Source organism: Macaca mulatta, chromosome 1 (assembly GCF_049350105.2).
Source record: "Macaca mulatta isolate MMU2019108-1 chromosome 1, T2T-MMU8v2.0, whole genome shotgun sequence".
Taxonomy (NCBI): domain Eukaryota; kingdom Metazoa; phylum Chordata; class Mammalia; order Primates; family Cercopithecidae; genus Macaca; species Macaca mulatta.
This window is the reverse complement of record NC_133406.1, coordinates 161043998-161069816: the sequence shown is the minus strand read 5'-3', so window position 1 is coordinate 161069816 and position 25819 is coordinate 161043998. Positions and strand designations below refer to the sequence as shown.

General features: G+C 34.8%; 1 pseudogene; it reads left to right on the top strand.

Moving 5' to 3' along the window:
- The first annotated feature begins 23510 nt into the window (after window positions 1-23510).
- Window positions 23511-24656, top strand: LOC711845 (alcohol dehydrogenase class-3 pseudogene; annotated as a pseudogene).
- Window positions 24657-25819: the final 1163 nt, after the last annotated feature.

Genomic DNA, 25819 nt, shown 5'->3' with positions numbered 1-25819 from the left:
AAACAAAGAACTTTTTCCCCGCCATGATTTAGAAATGGACATTGAGCTACTACGAGAAGAATAAGTACAATAGTGACAGCAAGCAGTATGAGCTTTATTCACATCTCATTCTGGAGAACTAAGATTAGTGGAAGGTAGGGTCAAAATGTCTCCAACCCTGTATAATCCCAGATTTAGTGTTTCTTCATGATGTAGCCAAGATCAAATAAACCTAGTTTCTTCTACAAGTGGCCTTTAGAGTCTCCATTATTATCAGATGAAAGAATGGTGTCCTGTGGGACAACAAATAAGTTCTAGAATTAGATGGACTTGGCATTGAATTCTGGCTGCCTTTTACTAGTTGCCTTAACTTTGCTAAGTTTTCTAACATACCAGAACCTGTTTCTTTAGCTGCAATATTAGTATGATAATATGTCCTTCATGGGGATGTTGTGAAAGTAGATTGAACAACGCATATATTGTAATTCACCTATAGTTGATTATTAATAATAATAACTATTATAAACACAATATAAAACCCAGGTACAATCCTGCTAGAAACAGTTTCATTACATTTAAGTGATCAAGTACTTTTTGTTTGATGTGGTGTTTGGACCTCAGTAAGAAACCTATCAAAGGATTCTTAAATAATTCAGAGGTAGTTTATTTTACTTTCTGGCTATGAAAATAAACCTCCACACATGAAAAGTTAAAGTAAGTATGAAATTAAGGTGGCTTATACATGGAATCCCAACATTTCGGGAGGCTGAGGTGGGATGATTACTGGAGGCCAGGAGTTAGATACCATCCTGGGCACAATAATGAGATTCCCATATTAAAAAATAAATAAATAAATAATCCAGATGTGGGGGCCCTCATTTGCAGTCCCAGCTACTCAAGAGGCTGAGGCAGGATGATTGCTTGAGTCCAGAAGTGTAAGGCTGTTGTGAGCTATGATCGTACCACTGCACTCCAGCCTGGGCAATAGAGTTAGACCTTACCTGTAAATTTAAAAAGAAGAAAAAGAAATTAAGGAAGTCGGCATGGCCATGTATTGGGCCAGAATTAGTATTATAGGCATTTATTTCATCATCTTAGCCTTTCAACATTTCTCTCTTTTGACAGTACTTCAAGCACCGAGTTTGTGTCCTTAATGTAGCTGTGCTTTAGAAATCAGCTCTGTGGGACACAGAATCACAAAGAAATGTATCTGCAGTACAACTGGAGCAAATTGTTTCATGCAAAATTGAGTAACAAATACTACTACTTATATGAAGTAGTGTGAAGATAGTGGGACATATTCAAATTTTGCATTGATAATTTTCACCAAAATTAATACCTCAATGGATGATGTTTGTATAGGTGTATTTCACTGGCCTAAGGTAGAATTTCAGGATAGGAAGATACATGCCAGAAAGAAATAATTTAGTACTGATTGTTAATTTTTTTGTATGTCCCTTTTGCATAGGTAGATGAATATCAGCTCTCAATATTTTCCCCTCCTGTTCTTCTAAACAATGACCTCCATAACCTGAAAGAAAATTAGTAGTGTGTAGAAAATAACATTTTTTAATGATCCTGAAAAAAGGTTAATTACCTTAACAACTAGAAACTGTTCGTTTCTTCCCCAAACCTCTTCTTAATTCCCTTTGCTGCTCTACCTTATTTGTCAGATATTTACATCTCAAATGATTATTTTACTCTCTAAAAGAACAGGGCCTTTCTTGGTTTAGACTTTGCAGAGCTTTCCTTTATTTTATCATACAAAATAAAATCCATGACATTTGCAAAGTACATTGATATTCTTTTCATGTTTACCTTACATATGAAGACTCATTTAAAGATATGTGTAAAAAGTGTACCCTGCTATGTTTCACTAAATAAATGTTATTCAGCTCATAAAAATAATATCTTATTTTTAAGGATAAAGCTTTTTAAAATTTCATACATCTAATTATTTATCCATTTTAAAATTTCTTTAAATGTATTTATTTATTTTATTTTTTAAAGACCGGGTCTCTTTCTGTTGATCAGGCTGGGGTGCAATGGCTTGATCCTAGCTCACTGCAGCCTCAAACTCCTGGGCTCAAGTAATCCTCCCATCTCAGCCTCCCCAAGAACTGGGATTACAGGAACCTGCTACACCCGGCTTGGATTTGAAATCCTGGCTTCAAGTGATCCTCCCACCTCAGCCTCCCAAAGTGCTGTGATGACAGATGTGAGCCACCATGCTTGGCCTGTTTATCCTTAAACTGCTTTGAAAAATCTTGATTTTAATGGGAATTTTTAACATTGTAGGAGTCCCTACTTGCAGTATTTTAAAGACAATGAAACTTTCAAACTATATATATTTATCAACAAAATGTACTCTAAGCAGTTTTAACAGTGAAGTACTTTGAGCAATAAGTCTCTGACTCCCCATGCAAACCACATTTTCTACCTTTTGGCTACCAAAAAAAAAAAAAAAAAAAAAAAAAAAAAGAACATGGCTTTTGGCTTAGAATTCATTTAAAATTCATTTTCCCCTTCATCTTAAATTTGTATTTCTTCTCTTCTCCAGGGCATTTTCTACACAAAATGTTTCTCTCTAAACTTGCAAGTGCCTTACCCAGTTAGCTTCACGAACAATGATTATTTCTTCATCACATTAAAAAAATGAATTAAAAGGTGAGACTCTATAAATCAGTTAGTTCTGGATACTACATAATGTCAACATACAACTTTCTATGGGTCTGAAAACCCCAGATGTTGATACATAAGGGCAATACCTCTAGAAAATTGACTGTATCTTTCAGTTTTAGTATAATTTCCACCATCAATCCATCAATCAATTAGCACCAATCAGTTAATCAATCAACATCATCAGTAATTGTTCCTAAATATGTATTAAGCACAAATCATGTTATGACATTATCTTAGAAATTAAGTAAATCTATTGGTGTAAAAATGAGTTATTTTTAATGGCAGCTTATGGTTGACTTGGGGAGGCTTGATATATTGATAAAAAATGAATTTAAGATAATGTATGATACAGAACAGAAAATGTGATCTGTGATAGTTCACAGGAAGGAGAGTTTGAGGAGATATTTCTCCATGAGTCTATCATATTACTGCACAAGCAGAGGCACTCATTCCTTTTGTTCCAGATTATATCTCATGGATGTTTGTATAACAAGCAGCTTAGAAGGTATGGTGTGTCCTTCAGAGTAAAGGGTAGATTTGTGGGCTGCCCAGTGTGATAAAGATAATGTTTCCCTCTAGGAAAAGATTAGGTAGATTTGCTTCCAGTCTATTGTAGAAACTCAAGGTTTTCTAAACTCAAGTTTCCTCAGCTCTGATGCAAACCTTCTGCCTGCAAAGCTTCCACAGGTACCATTTTGTGTCATTCTGCAGGATTTGAGTAACAAGGGAGCTGACACAAACATGAAGCTCATACTGCTTTGAGTGCCATGAGTAATAAAATCCTATGTCTCTGACCCAAGAGTGTTTTGTTTTCTGCCAGTACATATGAAATTGTGGCAGACTGACTTACTAGTTTGCGAGTAGGCTAAAATTTCAGCCCTTTCACAATTCCTTACAGAGGTTTTGTTTGTTTGTTTGTTTTTGGAGGAAAGAATCTCACTGTTTTGATTATATAAGTGTAAATAAATTCTTCCCAGGCTTTGGCACATTCCTAGTCATGGACAATTTTTAATTATCTAGAATTTAGGACTCCATCAAACCCCATATAAAAACGAAGGGATGTGGTGTAGATAAAAGGTGTAATTAATAAATTTGTTTGGTGAGGGTGAACATAACAGAACACACATATTTAAAGAAAGAGGGGTTGGAAAAGTTGAGAAATTTTAAAATTATGTTTGATTTTCTATTTGACTTGTGTTACCTATCTGAGTACAACCCACGATGACAAACCTCTTAATTTTTGCTCAAAACATTGTATAGATGGTAATTTTTCAGTTGAAAATTCTTATTGTAAATTAATATTCTCTAATTTCATTTTTGGCAAGCAGTGTTAGTTATCCTCATCTTGTTTCTGTACAGAAATGTATATAGCATAGCTTTGAAATTATGACTGCCAAATGGAAGATAGCTTCCTATTAAGCGATTTAATCATGGGCATGCTTATGTTCAATAAAAGTTATCAAAATGCATTATCATAATTAGGAAATTGAGTTATCCTCATGTACAGCACCTTATGAATTATGCGGAGTTATTTTTGAACCACAATGCAACACTAAATTAGGTTTCTCTTTCGTTAAAAAAAATTAAAGCATAATCAGTTACCATTCTCTGCTCATTTCTAATTTCTACAATGGTGCCTTGATTTTGTAAACCTAGAGAAATCATGTCTTTTTTCTACTCCTTTTTTTCTGTTTTAATGTCACTTTACATCCGTTTCACTTTTTCTCTGGGGCTCATTTGTGAAACCCGCTGGCACTGGTAATGATTCTTCATGGTGGAACCCAGCAAATGCTGTTGTCATCTCTCTTAAACCAAACTAGTCTTGCAAACATACTGACTCCATTTAGTGGAAACAAAAGGGGATAGAACAGAAAGAGGAGATCATGCGTATCTTAAAATAACAACAGCCATATGACAGTTTCAGGCCTGCATTTGGAGAGAATTTGCATATATCCTATTAAGCCTGCCTGAGCTCCACTTTCAAATTTTGATGTTGCCAGTCAATTTGCAGAGGTCAATAATATCTTTTCCTAAATGCAAGTTTTCTTATAATTGCACCTCAATAACTGACAACGGGTCCTGACAAATAGACAAGAAAGACAAGTGTTTGTTGCAAGAAAACATCAATATACAGCATTTTGTAGACAGGACTACTCTACAGAGACTCTGCTATTTTTGGACCATTAGCATCAAGTCAAGGTTTCAAATGATAAATTCAATTAGAGTGGAGTTGACTAAGTGATCTAAAATAGTGTGCATTAGGAGCAATGTACAAGCATGGAGTTCATTAAATAGCAGTATCAATGCGATCACCTTTTAGTAACATAATCAATTTACTGGTCTTTGAATAGTAGCAGTGGTCAGACTAAATTAAATTTAATGTACATTGACCAAGTGATTTACAGTATCTAGATTTACAGTATCTCAGAATAAAGAATGATGACTTTCAAGCATTCCAGGAACGAAGAGAGGAATAAATTATAATATGGGCCAAATAAGGTGAGAAAACTTATCTTTTGTTTGCTTCCAAGTTTTACAATAGTTCTTTTTCTGAAGTCTGCAAAAAAATGTCAGACTAATTGGAATCCTGTGAACTCCACAGATACTACGGACTTGAGTGCTGCATTGGCAAATTGGTGTTCCATTTAAATTCCCATCAAAGCCTTTAAGGTTTATATTCCCGAATACCTACTGACAGGTGCTATACAATCAGCACTATTACGATATGCTGGAAATAGGCATTGTAGCTTAATAAGGAAAACTTGAAGATTCAATGACGGGACAAGCAAAACAGTCTGAATTTATTACAAGCACATCCGAATCCTTCATCTTTCAACTTTTTTCTTAAAATATGATATATGAATAAAAGAATAGTAACAAAGATCTTACCTGAGTGGTGGCCACATGTGTCATATTCAGATATATTTTTCAACAGCCTATATTTTGTCCCCAGAGGGCTGTTGCCTATTAGTATAAGATTTGCCAATAACCATCACAGCCATGTCCAATATTTTATACTTGCACTCCCAAGTGTCTGGCTTGTTGATTATTTAGGGGGAAAAATTAGAGGACCAGTGGAAATCTGTTTGATGCATTTATGCTCCACATGATCTTTAGAATAAATCAGCTTCCTATATTTTAACATCAATTGGTACTATTCAGGGTTAGAACAGGTTATATACCAGAAATTCTAAACTATAGTAGATACAGCAGTTGCTACCAAATAAAATAGGATACGTCTTCAATGGAGAACACTTTTTTAAAGTACACAAGTTTTACACATATTCTTTAAAATTCCTTTACTACACTTCAATTCCTGCCAGAACTGACTGCTATTCTGTTAGGCAGGGCTAGGGGGTGCTATAACCTTACAGCTGAATGAAATCTGCACACCTCCCCCCGCCCCCAGTATTGAAAACAAGATATTTTATCAGCCTCAGATCAGAAAAGGTAGGATGTGCATGTGTTTGGACATGCATGCACACATAGGTTTCTATCCACTTTGGTAAGATATGAGAAAGAAGAAATTTGAGTAAGAATATTTGCAACTGTTGATTTTTACATAGAATATGTTGATGCTTCAAATCATTCTAAGTTTTAAAACGTGGATTTTGCATTTTAGTTAAATTATCGAGATTATTTTTTCTTAAGGAAATCTTTTTATCTTTCTCCAAATTTTAAGAAAGAGATTCTAGAGAATAATTGAAATTCTGGATAGGCAATTATGCTAATTAATAATTTCATTATATAATTTTTTTATTAAACCAATTGTGTTTCAGGTCAACCTAAGAATATTGCATTTTAGAAAGTAGCAAAAAAGCCAATTCCGTTATTTAATTTACTAATTTTCTCACACTTTAGAAAATTAAATATTTTTGGTAAAGAACAAGATTCTGTTAAGTTAGAAAACAGTGTAAGTAATATTGAGCCACTATCATTATTGCTTTTCCTTCTTTAGAAATATTGAGACTATTCTGGAATTTTTTATATTTTTATTGCAAGTTTCTTTTGAATGAGGCTTTCCCTAACTAATTAGTAATTAAGTAAAGAAGAGATTTTCTTCTGTCTCTCTCTCTCTTTTTTTTTTTTTTTTTTTTTTTGAGACAGGGTCTCACTCTCCTGCTCCTGCTGGAGTGCAGAGATTTGATCTCGGTTCACTGCAACCTACACCTCCCTGGCTCAAGCGATTCTCCTGCCTCAGTGTCCTGAGGAGCTGGAATTACAGGCACGCACCACTACAACTGGCCAATTTTTGTGTTTTTAGTAGAGAAGGGTTTCACCATGTTAGCCAGGCTGGTTTTGAACTCCTGACCTCAAGTGGTCCATTCGCCTTGGCCTCCCAAAATGCTGGGATTACATGTGTGAGCCACCACACTAGGCAGAAGAGATTTTGAAAAAGAACCTTTATAATAAAATGTCTTTACATATGATGTATTTTGTAAGACTCAGATTTACTGTCTTTAGAAGCTGGAATCATACAGATTTCTTTTTGGCATATTTGGTTGCTTGGTAAGCTATTTTTTAAATGAAATTTTAAATAATGCAATAATGTCATGTTGTTTGAATCCTCCCTATCTTCTAGCTTTTAAAGACAACCTGAAACAGGAGATTGGTGAGGAATAAAGCATTTGTGAATTTGGTTAAATTAATTTCAGAAAAATGTGTTAAATCCGACAATGCCCAGCACTATGATAGACACTACAAATATGGAGTGAATGAAAGTCAGGGTCTGTCAGTGGGAAGCTTGGTCTAATCTTTTCTTCATTATGAAGATGGAATATGGACCCCAGATTGGTTTAATTTCATGAACCTAGAGAAAAGCCTCCCCCCAGTTACTTTACTTGGCCTTTAAGTAAGTTACATAGTTTGAAACCCCTTTGCTATGTAGGAAAGATGTGGATTGATCCTTGTCTGAAAAGCACACTTAGTACTTCTGAGAGGAATGCTACTTTTTACGTCATCAATTGTTTTCACTTATGGGGAGGACTTTCTTAGGCCCAGGATTTCAGAGGGCAATTACATTTAATTAATTTGGCAAATAGTGAATGAGAACTTACAATATACCAGTCCTGGTCATCAACTATGGGGACGGGGTGGTTTCTGCCATATTGGAGCCGACATTGTAGTTGAGGAATGAAAAATTACAAAGAAAATTTGCAATACGTTTTACTCTGTGAAACAGGCTAAGTAGACGATGTGAAAGTACTTCAAGGGAAAATTACCTAACCTATATTCCTTAACGTGAAAATCACAGCCAAAGAAAAAGAGACAAGAAACGTGTGGAATGCAACAGTTGGAACCACTTTAAATTAACACTAAATTCCTGATTTTATTAAGAAATACCATTAGATTACAGGTTTCTGAGTGATGAGTAGTTATGTTTTTACTGACTAAAAGTAGCGGTTTTGACTTAAACAGTCTTTATTTGTGTGTGTACCCCTCGTGGCGCTCAAAATCATTGTATACAAAAGACATCAATAAAGTGTTTTTCTACTGATTATTTGTTAATGAAATAATGATGTGAAATGATGTTTTCCTGTTACATGATTAAAATAAACATTTAAAAGAAAATCTCAAATATATAAACCCCTTGGGGATCCAAGAATCTTAAAATTTGCTTGTCCTAATAATGAGTTAAAATGCGTAGTTATTTGTGTATGGTGTTTGTGAGTGGATGTGTGTATTTATTGAATTGTGTGTGTGTGAAAGTGATTTAGGAGGTCAGCAAGGGAGCCCTTTCTCCTGTGCAGTCTTTACAGCTATTCAGCCCTTGCCAGTCAGGATGTGATGGATGAGTTCAGGAATTGAACTCTGACCCTCACTGGGAGAACATGGACCTTGTCAGAGGTATCTCAAAAATTCCCATTATCCTTTAATTTTAAAGATTCTTGAAATTGCTTGTAATTCTTGCCTGAGGTACTGAAAACTTCCTTTTCAGTTTATAATAAGTTAATAGAAAAATGACGTGTATTCCAAATAGCCACTCATGGCATAAAATTACTATCTCACTCAGATAATATTAATATTATGGCCAAAAAGTACTAATTGCCACTGCAACTATTATCAAAATAATTGACCAAATTCACCTAACGGTTATAATTTATTTGTAGCACTGAGCAACTATTGGAGAAGATGAAGCCAATTGCCATAGAATAAAAATTATTCTTGTAATTTGTATACTGCATTGTTCCCGAGTACACATACAAACTCTATATGTAATACACAAACCCTTTGAAAAAAATTAAACACATACAAAAACACAAGCTCAGTCAGCATTAGCATTTAATTAACCGATTCCTCAAAAATAACTGGATGTTTGATTATGTTCTCATGTCAATCCTGCCATTGGTTGCATTTTATTTTGTTATTATTTTAAAAGCCTGAATAATGAAATCCAAAACCCCACATATACCTCAAAGCCCCCAGAATGCCTCTAAGATAGTTGTATAGTAAAGAAAATACACCTAATTCGAGTAGACATATTTAATCAGTGGGAAAATTGTTAAATGTCCAGAAAAAACTATGTTAAAATTATTGTAAAACAATGTATATGCTGAATATACTTCAGTTCAGTTAATTTTTTTCTAAGATGTAACAATCAACCAACATGAAAATTGACAACCTTACGTAAGACCATTAGGTGACATTTAAGAGCAGAATCAGCATTGTTTCTTATTTTGCAGGATTTCCCAGATATTAGAATGCTTTTAGCACTATGTCTGGGGTGACTTGATTATGACAGATTTATTTTCCTTATAAATTGCTTCTAAAGATAAACATAAGCCATTTGGGAAGAGATTTATTCTTTTCAAAATCAAAAACTCGAGCTACAAGAAAAAGCTTGCAGTTAAAATAAAAGCTGTATTTAAATATTCAACATTCAACAAAGGACATGACTAAGTTAAGTCTCTATATAATCAGAAAACATGGGATTCTACCAAAAAATTATTCATGAGGAATGGGAAGGTTAAGAGAGGAGAAATGCATAAGTCTTAGAAATTAAACCTCAGAAACACAATTCAAGAAGGGATTGAAGCAATATGGTAACTGTTTTCACATATATTATGACATATCACAACTTAAACATACTTTCAGTGGTTTAATTCAATATTTCATCTCCAAATAATAGTCAAAATGAAAGATACTATTTCATGGTATTTGTTGTTTCTTCATACATTTATCAATTTAGTCATCCCTTTATCCCCCATTCCCTTTTTCACCCCTTCCTCCTAGCACATAGTTACAACATCTAATAGTGCTTTGTTTTAAATGCTAATAAAGTGTTTGTTGACATTCAGTGGTATTGCATCAGTAGTATATTATTCAGGATTTCCAGAAAGCACAATTCTAGGTGGAGCCAAGTACATTAGGCAATCTGAGAATGGTGTTCCTTGGAGGTATTCAAGCAAAGTCATATGATAAAGCTCTGAAGGATACAATAGATGATAAGGCTTAGCTCCTAGCAATTGCTAATTTATGATTAACTAAATAATATTTAATTTATGATTAATTAATTTATGATTAATTAAATAATTGTTCAACAATCCAGTTTTCCCTATTCTGACCCCCCTCCTCTATATTATAACTTACAATAATATAAGTTTATATTTGGTAAATTTCCTGTTAGTAATAAAATTATTACCTCCGTACGTATTTATTGGTTAGCTTCTATTTGCACCTTGTTCTATATAGGTGTTAATGTGTTTGGTGGGTCGCCCTTTGATTCTCACATGGCCAATATTTTCCCCATCAAAATTACGTAGTTTCAGTCCTGCCAATTCTAATTGAAAATGGTGAGATGATAAAATTGGAGGCAGGGGAAATTTTGAGTGAGGTATAGAAGGAAAATGTTGCTTTCATTACCTTTCATGTTTGCTCCTCCAACTCTCTCCTCCCATCCCCATATTGGATGGATGCCTTCTGAAACCAACATGCAATGATGTTTTCTCTTTGTGATTAAAAAATAGGATAAACTCTAATTATTTTTAGTGCTCTTGGGTGGTTACACAAAGATCTATGTACTGCTTTTCCAGAAATAGACTACATTAAAAATGAAGAAAATAATAACATCAACATGTGCTCTGTTCAAAGTCTCTCTCTTTAAAGATTATCCAGAAATCACAGGAATCCTTATTTCCTTGCAGAAAATATAAAGTCTTTTTCTTTTAGTGTCCTGAATAAAGTAAGAACGTTATAATTGAATGCCACAAATAAATCTGTCTCAAATGAGGGAAGAAACCTAAAAGATTATATGTTACGAATATTCAAAATTTCCGGCCAAAGGCACATACTATAAATGGTCACAGCCTTCTCCCTTTGAAGAATTCACAGAATAACACTCAGAATTTGACTGTGAGTAATCAAGCTTCCTGGCTACACAAACAACGCAGACACAGGGGTCTAAGATTGGTTTAATATTCGCCTGTAAACATTTTGAAATTCTTAATAGCTCATGAATACTGAGCCTCATGTTTTTGTTTTTTACTGGGTTCTGCAAATTATATAGCCATGGATTCTGGTGGAAACACATTTACATCAGTTTGGGTTCTTGAATGCTTGGAAGTCAAGAAAATTCCACCATCAGCAAAGGACTAGGCTTGAAACAATTCCTTAATAACTGAGAATTACTGCCATTGCTTTAGCTAGAGAATTAAGAGGCAGGTAATACTTTTGTTCATTCTCTGTCTCTTTGTTTTCTGAACATGAATGTTCAGATTGAAATAACCAAAATGAGCTCTGGTAAGAAGAAAGATTTTTCATTTTGACAAATTCTGAAACAACCTTTCTCTTGGCTGTTTAGCTTTTCTGTTTGCATTTTCTCTTCTGCTTTCTCTGGAAATAGTTGAGTTTACAAAATTGGAAAATCCACCTGATTCCTTCTTGGCCTTGCATCTATGACTACATCTGTGAATGCAGCTATTAATTTCTTAGAAGCTTGGACTCTGGAAGCCAAATGCTTTGGTTTAGACCCCCTTTGGGGTACTTAAACATTTTTTTATAAAGTGTGAACTTGAAAAACTTTTTTACATAATCTCTTCCTGAGATTTCTCATTGGTAAAATAGGAATACCAATAGTATATAGTATATATCTCATTTCTTTATTATGAGACTTAAATGAGATAATGTGCATTAAATATTTAACAAGTTCCTGGCACATACTAAATTATCAGTATATTTAACCATGTCTTTCTACTGTTAAGTTCAGCTTTAATGTCAGTCCTTTATGCATATATCCTGTTGTCTAAAATTATATGCCAAAATATCTTGAAGCATTACATTGATAATTATTTTATTAATAAGAATTATTTCTGTTTTGCTACTAGCACTATGTAAGTGTTGCTTCTCTGTTTCTTCTTCCTCTTTCATTTCAAGTAGTTTAAATAAATGAAATTTTATAGTAACTATTTTACATAAACAAATCTTTTCTAGTAGTTTCTCTTTTTTCAGAGCTCTACATTTTTTCTTTTGCTTTTTCAAATAAAACATGTAAGAGGAAGCTAAAATATGAGAAAGTGCTTAATATTTTTTATATTCATAGCTTGAAACTAAATATAGTACTAGCTTCCATATATTAAATCAATCTACTGGTTATTTCTATGAATCATAAAAATACCATTTCACAAATTTTACTTTCAATCACAAAGAACTGATAATATTTTCCTTGCAGAATGAGATCTACATCCTCTTTTCTCAACAAATGAATATAGAAAATAGTGCAGGAGAGTATGGTTGGCAGAGATTCATGAATAGAAGCTGGGCGTTTTTTCTCAGGGACCCCAAAGGGGAAATGTTAACAAGGAGCTATAAGGTGGCAGAGAAAGTCTAATGAAGTTCATTTCCCACCAGTCAAAGAGATGAACATTTTAGGAGGCACAGCAATCGATCAGTAGGCTTATTAAATATTAACACGTCTTTCTCACTTTCTTCATTAGAGTTTTTGCAAAGTAACTAAGAATGTGACTGCACCAAAGACTTGAACTCTTTCAAGAACCAAGGCAGACATCAGCAATCAGTGTTGATATTTAATTATAATAAATGGTGCTTCATCTCAGAAATACCAGTAACGTCACTTGCATAGAACTCTAAAGAATAACTATGTATAATCATCCTGTCTCTTTATCCTCCACGTGCACACACACACGCACACAAACACACACACACACACACACACACTCCTTCATTAAAGCCATAGTCATTGTTAAGAATAAGCATTTGGCGGATCAGAGAGTTACTAAATAAAATCCCTATGCAGTCTTTGTGATAGTTGTTTTCAAGCATCTTAGATGCCTTTGCAACACCACCCTTTAAGTGCAGGTTACGAAGTTTACCCAGACTTACCTCCTGGACAGTTTAGGTGAGTATAGTGCTCAGTCTGGACATCTGCTTTTGAAAACAGTATCCTGTTTGATTTTCCAATGTATTTTGGGGGGCCTCATCTATTGTGATTATTATATTGTCAGAGTATACATTTTAACCACATAGACCTCTTAAAACACAGCAACTGATTTCCATAGGATGCTGAAATGCCTCCTCAAATACTCAGAAAAAAACTGTTTCTCCCTAATGTACTTCATTTTCTTAGCTGAATGATAAATTTGTACTACCTTAAGCAATTCTGCATCACTGCATCCTTAGACCACTGTGAGGGGTATATTTGAAGACTGAGATTAAATTATTATAGTCATAAACATATTTCAGGCTACAAATATACAATTCTTAGGGAAAAATAAAACTTCTGCTTCTGAATTGAACTTTCAAAATGCTGCTTTGAGAGTATATGTTCACGCTGAAATACTTTTTGTTACTCTCCGTTGCCCAAAGGTCAAGTCTAGACTTCCTCTGAAGAGGGTTTCACGATCTGGACCCTTACTTTTCACTTATATCTGTTCCCCATGTCAATCAAACTGGCACACTTCATAGACTGAATTTATTTTGTTTTCTTTCACCTTTATTATTTTGCCCACTTTCCTTGATTGGAATTTCCTTTTCTTTTATGCAAATTCCAACTATCTTCATGTAGCATTTTTGGGAGCCTACTCTTTGCAAGGCCTGTGCTTGTGATTTTACGTGAAATCTCCAAATAAAGCTCTGAAACAGTGGTTTATTTTAAAGATTAAGAAACTATGGCTTGCACATACTAAATTCCTTTCCTGAGGCACAGAGCTACAAAATGACAGAGACTAGATTTAAAATACAAGTTCAGATTTTTTTTTCTTTTTTATTTCACAGTTGCCTTCAAGCCAGATAAAATTCTCTCTCCTTTATAAGCCTTCTCTACTAAATCTCAAGTAATTTCCAAACTCCTAAACAAAATTGCCTGTATAATTAACTAGCAACTGTAGTCATGTAACATTTCCTTATTCTGTGACTGCCTCCTCCTCTAAATCGTATGCTTCTTAAAATGAAGAGTTCTGACTTTTCCTAACCCCCGTAATATTTTGCAAAGTCTACATTTCTTAATCTATGTATTGGTAAAACAGTAAATGGCATTGTTTCAAGTTATAAAAATTTTGTCACTTCCCTAGACCTTATTCTGGTAAAATGTACAATGTGGGAGAAATGTTTCTTTTATGTGAGGATATATGTGTACTCATAAATACATGCCTCTATCTAAGAAAGTAGCATAAAAAGAGAGGCCTGCTTGATATTGAACCTCTAGATGGTACTTGGGAGGGTGATAGTGGATCCTCAAGATCCCCTTGGTCTGAGCAGTAGTACATACATCAAGCAGATTACTAGTGTAGTAGGCATGAAGAATCATTACTCATCTGCTGTAATTGTTTATTGTCAGTGGAAAGTACGCCTAAGCTCAGTATTCAAGGCAATAGTTAAAGTTAGAGATTTTATGATAGTGAATCTGTCTGAGCAAGGAGTACATTCAAACTCCAGCACTGGATTTACCTCAGCATCTTTTAACCTGCCCATGTTGTATTCAGACAAAAGACAAATGCAAAAATAGATTAGTGATGTACAGCATTAAGCCAATGTCAGAAATACGATTTCAACAGGAAATTAAACATTCATAATATTTCCTCTTTATCTCTCTAAAAACAAGCATACTTAAAATTTCACATTGCAATATTTCGTGTTTATTTTTGTAATAGACCCTTAATAGAAACAAATGTGATACACAAGCATACATTTCTAGGAGATAATTTTGAAAACTGGAATAGCTTAGTACAATAAACGTTTTTAGAATAAATGAATAATTGAATATAACTAGGTTAGACATCAGTAACAGAAATTCTATATTTAATACCTTAGAGGCCATGACAACTTTTAAAGATCTTTTAAATTTAATTTAATTCAATCCAGAAATTGGTACCTTCCTGTTTGGAGCCATAGTAATGAGTGATTCTGTAAAAGAGCCCTTGTTGCCAGAGGAACTCCAATCAACTATAGGAATATTCAGATGATCCAAGTGAGAATTTTGCAGCTAATGAAAGCAATGGGTTCAAAAAGAACTACAGAAGGCAGGCAAATGTTGCAAGAAAGGCAGTATTGATAGTCAAATGGCAGTGCTAGAATAATAATAATTTAAGGATATTAGCAATGACATTTGAGTAATTGTGGTCTGGCACGATCCCTCGAATTTAGAATGATCTTGGTTAGGATAAAAGCCAAGTAAACTATTTCAACTTATTTGTAAGTTGCATTTATAATATTGGTATGAAATCCATCTGCAGTTGGTATTAAACACATTTAATGCTGTGTTAGATTCATATTCTGAAAGCTAAGCATTGGCTGAAAAGAAGTGACTGGGAAAATGGTAGGTTTGGAGAAGCATTGGAAGCATACCTATAGTAGCTGTGGTATTGGGAAAAGTAAGCAAGATGTGCAACAGAAGACCTGGAATGGAGTTCCAAATTCAATCACTACTAATTGATGTCCTTTGAAAGTCTTTATCCTTTATAAATTTGACTTTATTAAATTGGGATAAAAATGTTAACACCTAACTCAGACTGTGAAACTATCTGTCAGAAAATACATGTGAAAGTTCTATGTAGTGGTTAAAGTACATAGAATTATTAGTATACTTCATCAATTTTTGTGAAAGACTGACACAGATCAGATTAATGGATATCTTCTTCCCTTGTACGCTATCTTTTTTTTTTTTTTTTTTTTGAGACAGAGTCTTGCTGTGTTGCCCAGGCTGCAGTACAGTGGTGCGATCCTGACTCACTGCAACCTCCACCTCCTGGGTTCAAGCAATTCTCCTCCTTCAGGCTCCCTAGTAGCTGGGATTACAGGCATGTGCCACCAAGTCGGGCTAATTTTGTATTGTTAGTAGAAACGGGGTTTCTCCATGTTGGTTAGACTGATCTCAAACTTCCAACCTCAGGTGATCCATCTGCCTCAGCCTCCCAAAGTGCTGGGATTACAGACGTGAGCCACTGTGCCTGGCCGATCTGTTTCTTTTCAATGAATGGCAAATGACCAAGTATTCTATAGGCTGATAGGCTTTGGAAAGGCCTTCTTTGCAAAAGCTCCAATAGTTCATTAACTTGTTGTTTTATGTCAAACAAACTCCCACTTTTCTTCCCACCTTTGGAGGACAGAGCTCAGTTGCAAATATCCCCAGTTGAAGTAACTTTTTAATGGCACACTAAGGTAAAAGTGACTAATGACAGATTAATCTCTGAGATAAGATTTGATAGCAACGGGTTAACTAGTCAAAAAAGCCCTACAACTTTGATATCCAAGGTGCAGAGTACCTTGACAGAGGTGCAGCATTTAAAAAGGGATGAATGAGAGTGCCACAAAAATATGGAGTCACTTTAAGTAGAGTTCACCCTGTGGTCAAACGATGTAACAGATTCTTTGGCAGATCAAAGAGAAAATCTAGTTTCCTCAGATAAAGGAGCTTAAACAGTTGAGGAAACAAAAATGGGACCTCAAAATACTTTAGTCAAAGCAGAAAACATGTGAACTAAATGACTGAAAAACTATTCCTGGGGGTGGAAAGTTTAAAAAAGTCACTTTTGAGTCCAGATGAGCAAAGGCCAACAGAGAAACTGCAGAGTAAACACGCCATGGTTAAGAGGGAAACTTTTGCAACTGAGTGATGCTGGTGTCAAGAGTATGTTTAAAATTACCTTAGAGATCAAGGGTAGAAATTCTGTCTGGGCTAGTGGAGTCAGGAGAAAATCTCAGTGTGTAAGAGGAGAGATCAAAGTTGAAACCTCAAAGCTTCCCGGAAAACCACAGACAAACTAGCATGTTTCTAATGCACCCTGAATGTGCATTTCGAGAGGCAACACAGAGTTGAGGGTATTTTGTGGATATTTATTAGAAAATAACAATTATTTTAAATTATTATATTACTTATAATTTTTATATATTTACATAATATAATAAGGAGAAAACAAAACCAAGATATAAAGTGTTATATATTTAGGTGGGTTCAATAGATACTATACATAGTTGTATTTTCATACTTTGATCCAATTCATACACAAAATTTAATATCTTTAAAGTGAGATAAAATTTAAGCAACTTAAATTTTAGATAATGCCAAAATTAGATTTAGATGCAAGGAATTATTTTGAATATGTTTTTACTAAATATGTAGCAGTGAATATGCATGTGAAGAGATATGTTCCACCATTTAGCAGTAAATTAAGAGAAATGTGACCTTTTTCTTCAGTTGTGAAGTTCAGATCTTCCTTTTCTCATACATGAGCACATTTCTAAGTTCTTTTATGGCAAAAATATCTGGAATATTTATTTTTTTAGTATTGATTTTTAAATCTCAACTCTGCCACAATAGCAAATGTACTTGCACAGAAGAACCAAGTGCTAATATTTGAGACCTTCATAGAAATAGGATCTCATGGAATTGATTAACATTATGGTTAACAGTTTATCACTTTTTTGTTTACATCACTAAAATGCTGACTCTCCCAATAATAATGCTAAAAATAGTATTAATATATGGATAATAGTTACAATTTCTTTCAAATAAACAGAAAAATTGGTGCATAAAACTGAGAAAGATCATATTAATTTGTTGTCACTGTGGTAACTCTGCCACATATAAAGACACCATAGATGTTTCTAGAAAATTGACACACTGTTTAGTACTGCAGGCTTAACACTGCAATCATTACTGAGATCACGTTCAATGACCTGTTGTAACATATATAGAACCATTAAGCTGACTTCAAATAAAAGGACATATTTCTAGTATAATGAACATTCTGCTTCGCCCCAGTATTATTATTCTGGATGTTTCTCTCACGCAGGATCTTTATAGAGTCTTCAGCTCACATGATCTCTGCAACATGTGTTTCTTTGATTACTTTCTATTACTAAAATCATCTCTTCAATTTAGCCTCTAGTCTACAACTAACTCCTGAAATCTTTCTACTTCTCTGATTATCTTAGTGTTTAACCCTAATTGGCTTTCCTCTACCTCTGCCTATCCTTTCAATGTTGGTATTCCCCTGAATTCACCCTTTCAAATTTTGTGTTCTGTACATTCTTCTTGGTAGAACTTAGCCTCTGTCATAGCTGCAGCTACTATTTATAAACTGATGGCTTCTAAAACTTTAAACTCAACCCTATTCTCTTAAATTAAAAAATTATACTTCCAACACTTCTTACAAACCATTACTATTCAGTCTGTATCCCAAGTAATGATTCCAGCTGACAAATATTCCTGGAATTTGGCTTTTACTGTCTAATTACATAATTGCTGTCCTAGGCAAGTCTCTCATATGCCCCCATATGTCTTGCCTAGTCTTTTAAAAATGGCCTCCTACATAATTTTACAGTGACAACTGTTTCCCCAGACTTTAGCAAAGGTTACTTTAGGTAGATCACACATTGAACCCTGTAATTTCTCTCCTAAAAGACCTTTCATATGATTTGGTGTGTCCGTGAGATAGAGTTCAAAGACTCTGATGCGTATCAGGCAAAATCCTCTAAAATCCAGGCTTTCCAAGCTCACTCAGCCCAAATTCTCCATTACCCTATAACCAGTGGCCTCCAGATTCACTGACCTTCTTAAACTCCTTTTCTTATCATGCTCATTCACTGCTACATGCTTTTTACCTGTAGCTCTATTGGCCTTGAATGTTCTTTCTGTTTCCTATCTGGTAAATGCCTACTTACTCTTTTAACTTGTCCACTTTGTGAAAACATATTAAACTCAAGAGAATGTGTTGTTTCCTTCTCTTTTTTTTCTATGTTATTATTTTCTCTTTTGAAGCATTTTTATCATAGTATTATAATGATCTATTCACAGGCATCTTATCCATTAGAAAGTGTTGTAGTCACATTTGCATCTTCCATTGCCTAGCACTTAATGGTTCTCTGGAGTTTCACCACTAGTGAGTAACTAAGCTGAGATTGACTCCCAGTCTTCTAAGTCAATATCCAGACCCATTCCCATTAAAATGGATTGCCACCCTGTCTCGGGGTTCTCTCTTCCTTTTGGGCCTGTATTCTTAGTTACCCAGCATTTTTCACTCTGGCTGTGCTTGCTACTTTGTCAAAACAAACTTGAATTCTAATCTATCAGGATTATACTCAGTGGTTTCATTGCCATTGTGATATTTTGGAAAAGGCAAAGATGTCACAATAATTTAAATCATTCATATGTAAGCATCCAGATATAATTCACACCCTGTATTTCTGGTTACAACGCATGTGAAGAGGTATTTTATGCATTTTCTTTATCTATATAATCGGTCATTTTGACAAGTCTGCAAGGTGCAGACAGATTTCTTCTCCTGTGTATGTATTTTCATCCATGATACATGACCAAATGCTTTCATTTAGGAACTGGAAAATGTTGGGATTGTTAGCAGCTGAAGAAGAAACACTTAGGGATGAATGAAAGGGATAAAAATGAAGGGAGAGTAGCATGTTGCCTGTACTTTATCTGGCCTCTTTAACTGAGTTTGAGTAATATTGGATTAAGATTAGAATACAGTGAAAATTTTGGTTTGGTTTTTAAATGTAGACTTATTTATAGAATATGTTATAACTATCACAGGTTGGGAAATATTTGAGTGAAATTTACTTATATTATATCCTATCATTACTAAACAGTTTTGAGGTAGAGTAGGTTTTAGCCATATATGCCTTTATACACAGAGGGAAATATTGTCTGGGCCCACAGAAGAAATTTGTAGCAACTAGGGAGCTACACAGTGCCTGAGACATATTGACCTCTGCCAGGCTCAAAAGTGTGTGACACAGCAGTGCAGAATAAAAACACCTTACAAAGACATGCAATATATACAGATAGGTATATGAAGACATATTGAATGAACTTTTGTATTTTAATAACACTGTACATTTTTTCACCTAAAAGATGGTATTCAGATCAAATGAATATGTAACAAACTGACTTATTTAGTTTCTCAGAGTTTCAAGGTTTTAATATTTAAAATGAGAGAATAGGGCTATAAGATCTAAGTATCCTGGTTTGAAATTCTATTACTCTATGAGAAAAAAATCTCGACAATTACTAAGACAATGGAGCAAACATAAACATATATTTGTCCTTTGGAAACCTTTGTGACATTTGAGAAGTCCAGCAAGGATTGTGTGTCTTGTTAAGCTTGCGATTACAAGAAGTGCAAATACTTTTAGATTTGTTTTGGCATGACATACCGTACCTTTCTTTTACCAGTGTTGACTATCCACTGAAGTCTGGACTCTCAAATTCTTCAACATTCAAATTCACTGCCTGAGGAGAAACACATGGGTAGAACAGAGAATGAGACTACAGCATTTAATTATTAAATCAATACGTGTGCCTGACTTGCAGAAGCTAGGTACAGTTTAAATCTGGTTACAAGAAGTCAGTCATCCATTCTCCAAAATTCTGAAAGCGTGCACTCATACCTTTTGCATTTGAAGGCACTTGAAAGTACAACAGTCTAGTGTATAACAAATTAACTAACTAGAAAGCAAAACATTACATTTGCATTGGGCACATGATATGACCTTTTTCTTTTGAACTTTTCAAACAGTATCATAGTATGACAGGCATTTTCCTTTTACACAGTCACAGAGAGTTCTCACAGATCCTACATAAACTCACAGAGGATGGGAGAAGGAAGTTATGTTTTTTCTTGCTCTTCAGTCTGTAAAACAGCTGTATTTGATTCTTCTTTGTTTTGCCCTAAGACTGTGATGATTTCGCTGTGAGATTTTTTAGACACCAACAACAGTTATAAATAAATATATTGTTTTAATGTGAGCTTAAATTATGCAAGGCATGATTCTGCATGCTGTACATGCATTACCTTATTTAATATTCACAGAAATCCTAAGAAGGATGTATTATGACACTTATTTTACAGCTGTGGAGAAACTGTCAATATAATTTTCTAATGTCTCCTGTCTTATAAGTATTATTAGACATCAAGTCCAAAACTTTTACAGATCTCAAAGCTCACTCTCACAATCATCCATCATGGGGGCTCAGTGCTCTCTTCTATGCATCCATCCACACATATCTTGGTCTCTTCTAGTGCATGGATAAATGGGAGGAGAACTTAATTTTCAACTGTAGCTATAGAAGAAGAAGTGTTTCTCATGCCATATTAAAGTCAGTTCAATAAAACTAGTATTAGTTAATTTGCTAAGATATTTTATTTCCCTTAAGCATCAAAATCACCTTTTACATGTATCTAGCAGAATGTTCTTACTATATTTTCTTCCACTTTCATGGGTTCAAGTGTGAAAAGTATGCAAGAAAGCTGCAGCTGGGCTTAAAACTCTCATTTTATATGTGTGGTTCTTTTGATCCTCCAGTGAAAGGCCACAGAAGGAGCAAGCATGAATTTCTTTATTTTGAGAAAAATTCAATCCCCACTTGCCCAGTAGATTTGAAAAATCCAGTTAAATTCCCATATAGGGTAGTAATATTTTCAGTAATGTTCATGTAGATTATCTCTTTCTTTGAGTTGAATAAAAACTGCTCTGTGATATGGGCAAAATATGTATCAAACCATATAACCGGTCAGAAATGAAGAAAAAATATGTCATTATAAGGGTATCACTCTCTTTATAGGAAATAAAGGTAGAGAGGTTGATGACATAATGCAGACAAGAAATTGCACTTATATTCTGAGTGGCTTTCTCAGATAATCTCTGGAGGCTTTTTAAGAATTAAAACTTCTTAATAGCAACAACAAACTTCAGCTACTTTGGTTTAGATTTTAAAACAGAAGTTGATTTAGCATTTTAGATCTCTAGTGGAAATTGCTTCTACATTTATGAAAGGTGTTTTTAGAGGCAGGCATACCATAGGACCAAGAGCTGCTGATCCAGGCAAAGAGTTTTACAGTTTGCAGGAAGTTGCAAAGATGCTTCCATAACAACTGCAGGAATTGACCAACCCAATCTGTGAGAAGTGGAGACAGGAATTTAAATACATGGTTATTTGTGTAGAGAGCGGTTTGCACAAGTATCTTGGAACTGTCCTTATCTATTCTTTTCGTTGTTATTGCTGCTATTTTTATAGAGCCCCAAGTGTAAGTGTCCAGAGTACCTCAAAGGTGATGTGAAACACAATGAAACAAAACACCTCTTGCAAATTCAACCTTGTGGTTATGATTTCAAGTATTACATCTGTTCTAACTAGCTCATAAGCAGATATGGAGCCTTATGTAATAAAATATCATAGGAGTTAGTTGCATTATTCTCAGTCTCACTAAAAATAACTGTACTTGACGGTTTGAGTAGCTTTTGTGAACACTGAATATTTTTAGGAGAACATGAAAATTAGAAGAGGTTTTCTAAATATTTCTTAGTAAAATTTACTTAACGAACAATAAGGAAAAAAGACACTTAGATAAAAATAGAATAAATAAATAAATAAATAGCTTGACATTCACATTTGGATGAAGCAATTCTCTCACATTGATAGAATAAAAGCATAAATGTGGAGCATCTTAGGTGTTGGAATATTCAATTCTAATACATAGAATTCTCTATACTTATGAGGTGGGATGGAAGAGAAGAAGGAGGAGGAGGAGGAGGGGAAGAAGAGGAGGAGGAGGAAGGAGGAAGAGCAAAGAAAATTATGGAAGTAAAGAATTGATATCAGTAAGAATTAGACAGAGAAATTTTATATTTACTTACCTTATAGGAGTTGGAAACAGGACAATAATATTTAGTATACAAAATGTTATCTTATTTAAGCCTAATAATTTATAAAATAACTAATTAGACTATAATCACACTGAGGAGAGGGGCCCTAGTGATCTGTCAGCATAAAGTTCATCACAAAATAGGTAAAATTGGTGATTACCTAATGCTTGTCAAGTAACATGGGGATAATAACTTGCTGCTTAAATCCCTGCAAATCTAGTTATCTTTAGACTAAGCTTAAAGTTTCATGGTAAAGAATATTTTCAACAAACAGTGCTTGCACAACTGGACATCTGCATTCAAGAGGATGAATTTGTACACTTACCTCACACTATATACAAAAATGAACTCAAAATCAATCAAAGACCTAACTATAAGAGCAAAAACTATACAACTCTTAGAAGGAAACAGGTGTTCTTCATGACCTTGGATTAGGCAATGGTTTCTTAAATGTGACACCAATAGCAGAAGTAATATAAGAAATAGAATAGGTAAATTAGACTTCATCAAAATTCAAATGTTTTGTGTTTGTAAGATACCATAAAGGAGATAAAAAGGCAACCTACAGAATGGGAGAAAAATTTTGTTAGTAAAATATTTGATATTTTTACCTAGAATATATGAAGAATATTTATAACTCAATTATTTAAAAAAGACAGATAATATAATTTTTAAAAGTAGAAAGTATCTGAATAGACATTTCTCTAAAAAATATATACAAATGGATAGAACCCATGGACATGGCGAACCAGGTTATCGAGTGCAAGGCTGCAGTTGCCTGGGAGGCTGGAAAGCCTCTCTCCATAGAGTAGATAGAGGTGGCACTCCCAAAGGCTCATGAAGTTCGAATCAAGATTGTTGCCACTCTGGTTTGCCACACTGACACCTATATCCTGAGCAGAGCTGATCCTGAGGGTTGTTTTCCAGTGATCTCGGGACATGAAGGTGCTGGAATTGTGCAAAGTGTTGGCGAGCGAGTTACTAAGCTGAAGGCGGGTGACACTGTCATCTCACTTTATATCCCACAGTGTGGAGAATGCAAATTTTGTCTAAATCCTAAAACTAACCTTTTCCAGAAGATAATAGTCACACAAGGGAAAGGATTAGTGCCAGATGGTGCCAGCAGATTTACTTGCAAAGGAAAGACAATTTTACATTACATTGGAATCAGAACATTTTCTGAATACACAGTTGTGGCTGATAATCTCTGTTGCTAAAATAGATCCTCTAGCACCTTTGGATAAAGTTGGTCTCCTAGGTTGTGGCATTTCCACTGGTTATGGTCCTGCTGTGAACACTGCCAAGGTGGAGCCTGGCTCTGTTTATGCCGTCTTTGGCCTAGGAGGAGTTGGATTGGGAGTTACCATGGCTGCAAAGTGACTGGTGCATCGCAGATCATTGGTGTGGACATCAATAAAGATAAATTTGCAAGGGCCAAAGAGCTTGGAGCCATGAATGTATTAGCCCTCAGGATTTTAGTAAACCAATCCAGGAAGTGCTCATTGAGATGATGAGCACTGATGGAGGAGTGGACTATTCCTTTGAATGTACTGGTAATGTGAAGATCATGAGAGCAGCACTTGAGGCATGTCGCCAGGGCTGGGGCATCAGTGTGGTGGTTGGAGTAACTGCTTCAGGTGAAGAAATTGCCACTCATCCATTCCAGCTGGCAACGGGTCACACATGGAAAGGCATTGCCTTTGGAGGATGGAAGAGATGGAAGAGTATAGAAAGTGTCCCAAAGTTGGGCATCTGAATATATGTCCAAAAAGATAAAAGCTGATGAATTTATGACTCACAATCTCTCTTTTGATGAAATTAACAAAGCCTTTGAACTCATGCATTCTGGAAAGAGCATTCGAACTGTTGTCAAGATTTAATTCCAAAGAGAAAAATAATGTTCATTTTGTCATGATCTGATGGGAGCAGCCTAACAGGCAAGGAGAAGCTTCTCCAAGCTCACAGCCTCGCAGACCTTCAGCAGCTACTCCAGAGAATAGTGTGATGTGTGTGATTCATGAATTTCTGTAATCAAGGACAAGGATAATTTAATTATAAACTTGTTTTCTGGACCATCCTCCACCTAAATAATTGCTAACTCGTTAAGGAATATTTTAACATAATAAAAGTAATTTCTACCAAAAAAAAAGATATACAAATGGCCAATATGCACACAAAAATGTGTCCAGGTTAGGCACGGTGGCTCATGCCTGTACTCCCAGCACTTTGGGAGGCCTAGGTGGCAGATCACCAGAGGTCGGGAGTTCGAGACCTGCCTGACCAACATGGAGTAACTCCACTTCTACTGAAAATACAAAATTAACCAGGCATGGTGGTACATGCCTGTAATCCCAGATACTTGGGAGACTGAGTCAGGAGAATCACTTGAACCCGGGAGGCAGAGATTGCAGTGAGCTGAGATTGTGCCATTGCACTCCAGCCTGGGCAACAAGAGCAAAACTCTGTCTTAAATAAATAAATAAATAAATAAATACAATTTTAAAAAGCGTCCAATGTCATTAACCATTAGGGAAATGCAAATCAAAACCACAACAAGATACTATTTCATAATCATGAGATTAACTAAAATTAAAAAGACAGATAATAACAAGTGTTGGTTAAGATGCGGAGAAAGTCTATTCCTCATATTGCTGGTGGGAATAAAAAATGGTGCAGCCACTTTGCAAAACTATCTGGAAATTCACCCTAAGGTTAACATTTGAGTTAACATAGAGTTAACATTTGACCCAGCAATTCTACCTCTAGGTATATACCTAAGAGGAATGAAAATATATGTCCACATGAAAACTTGGATATAAATGCATATGGTGCCATTATTCATAATAGCAAAAAAGGGGTAAATTCCCAGATATCCATCAATTTATGAATGAATAAATACAATGTCACATATCCACACAATAGAATAGTATCTGGCAATAAAAAGGAAGTATTGATATTTGCTACAACGTGGATGAATCTCAAAACTTTGTACTAAGTGAAAGAAGCTATCACAAAAGACCATATATTATTTCATTTAGAAGAA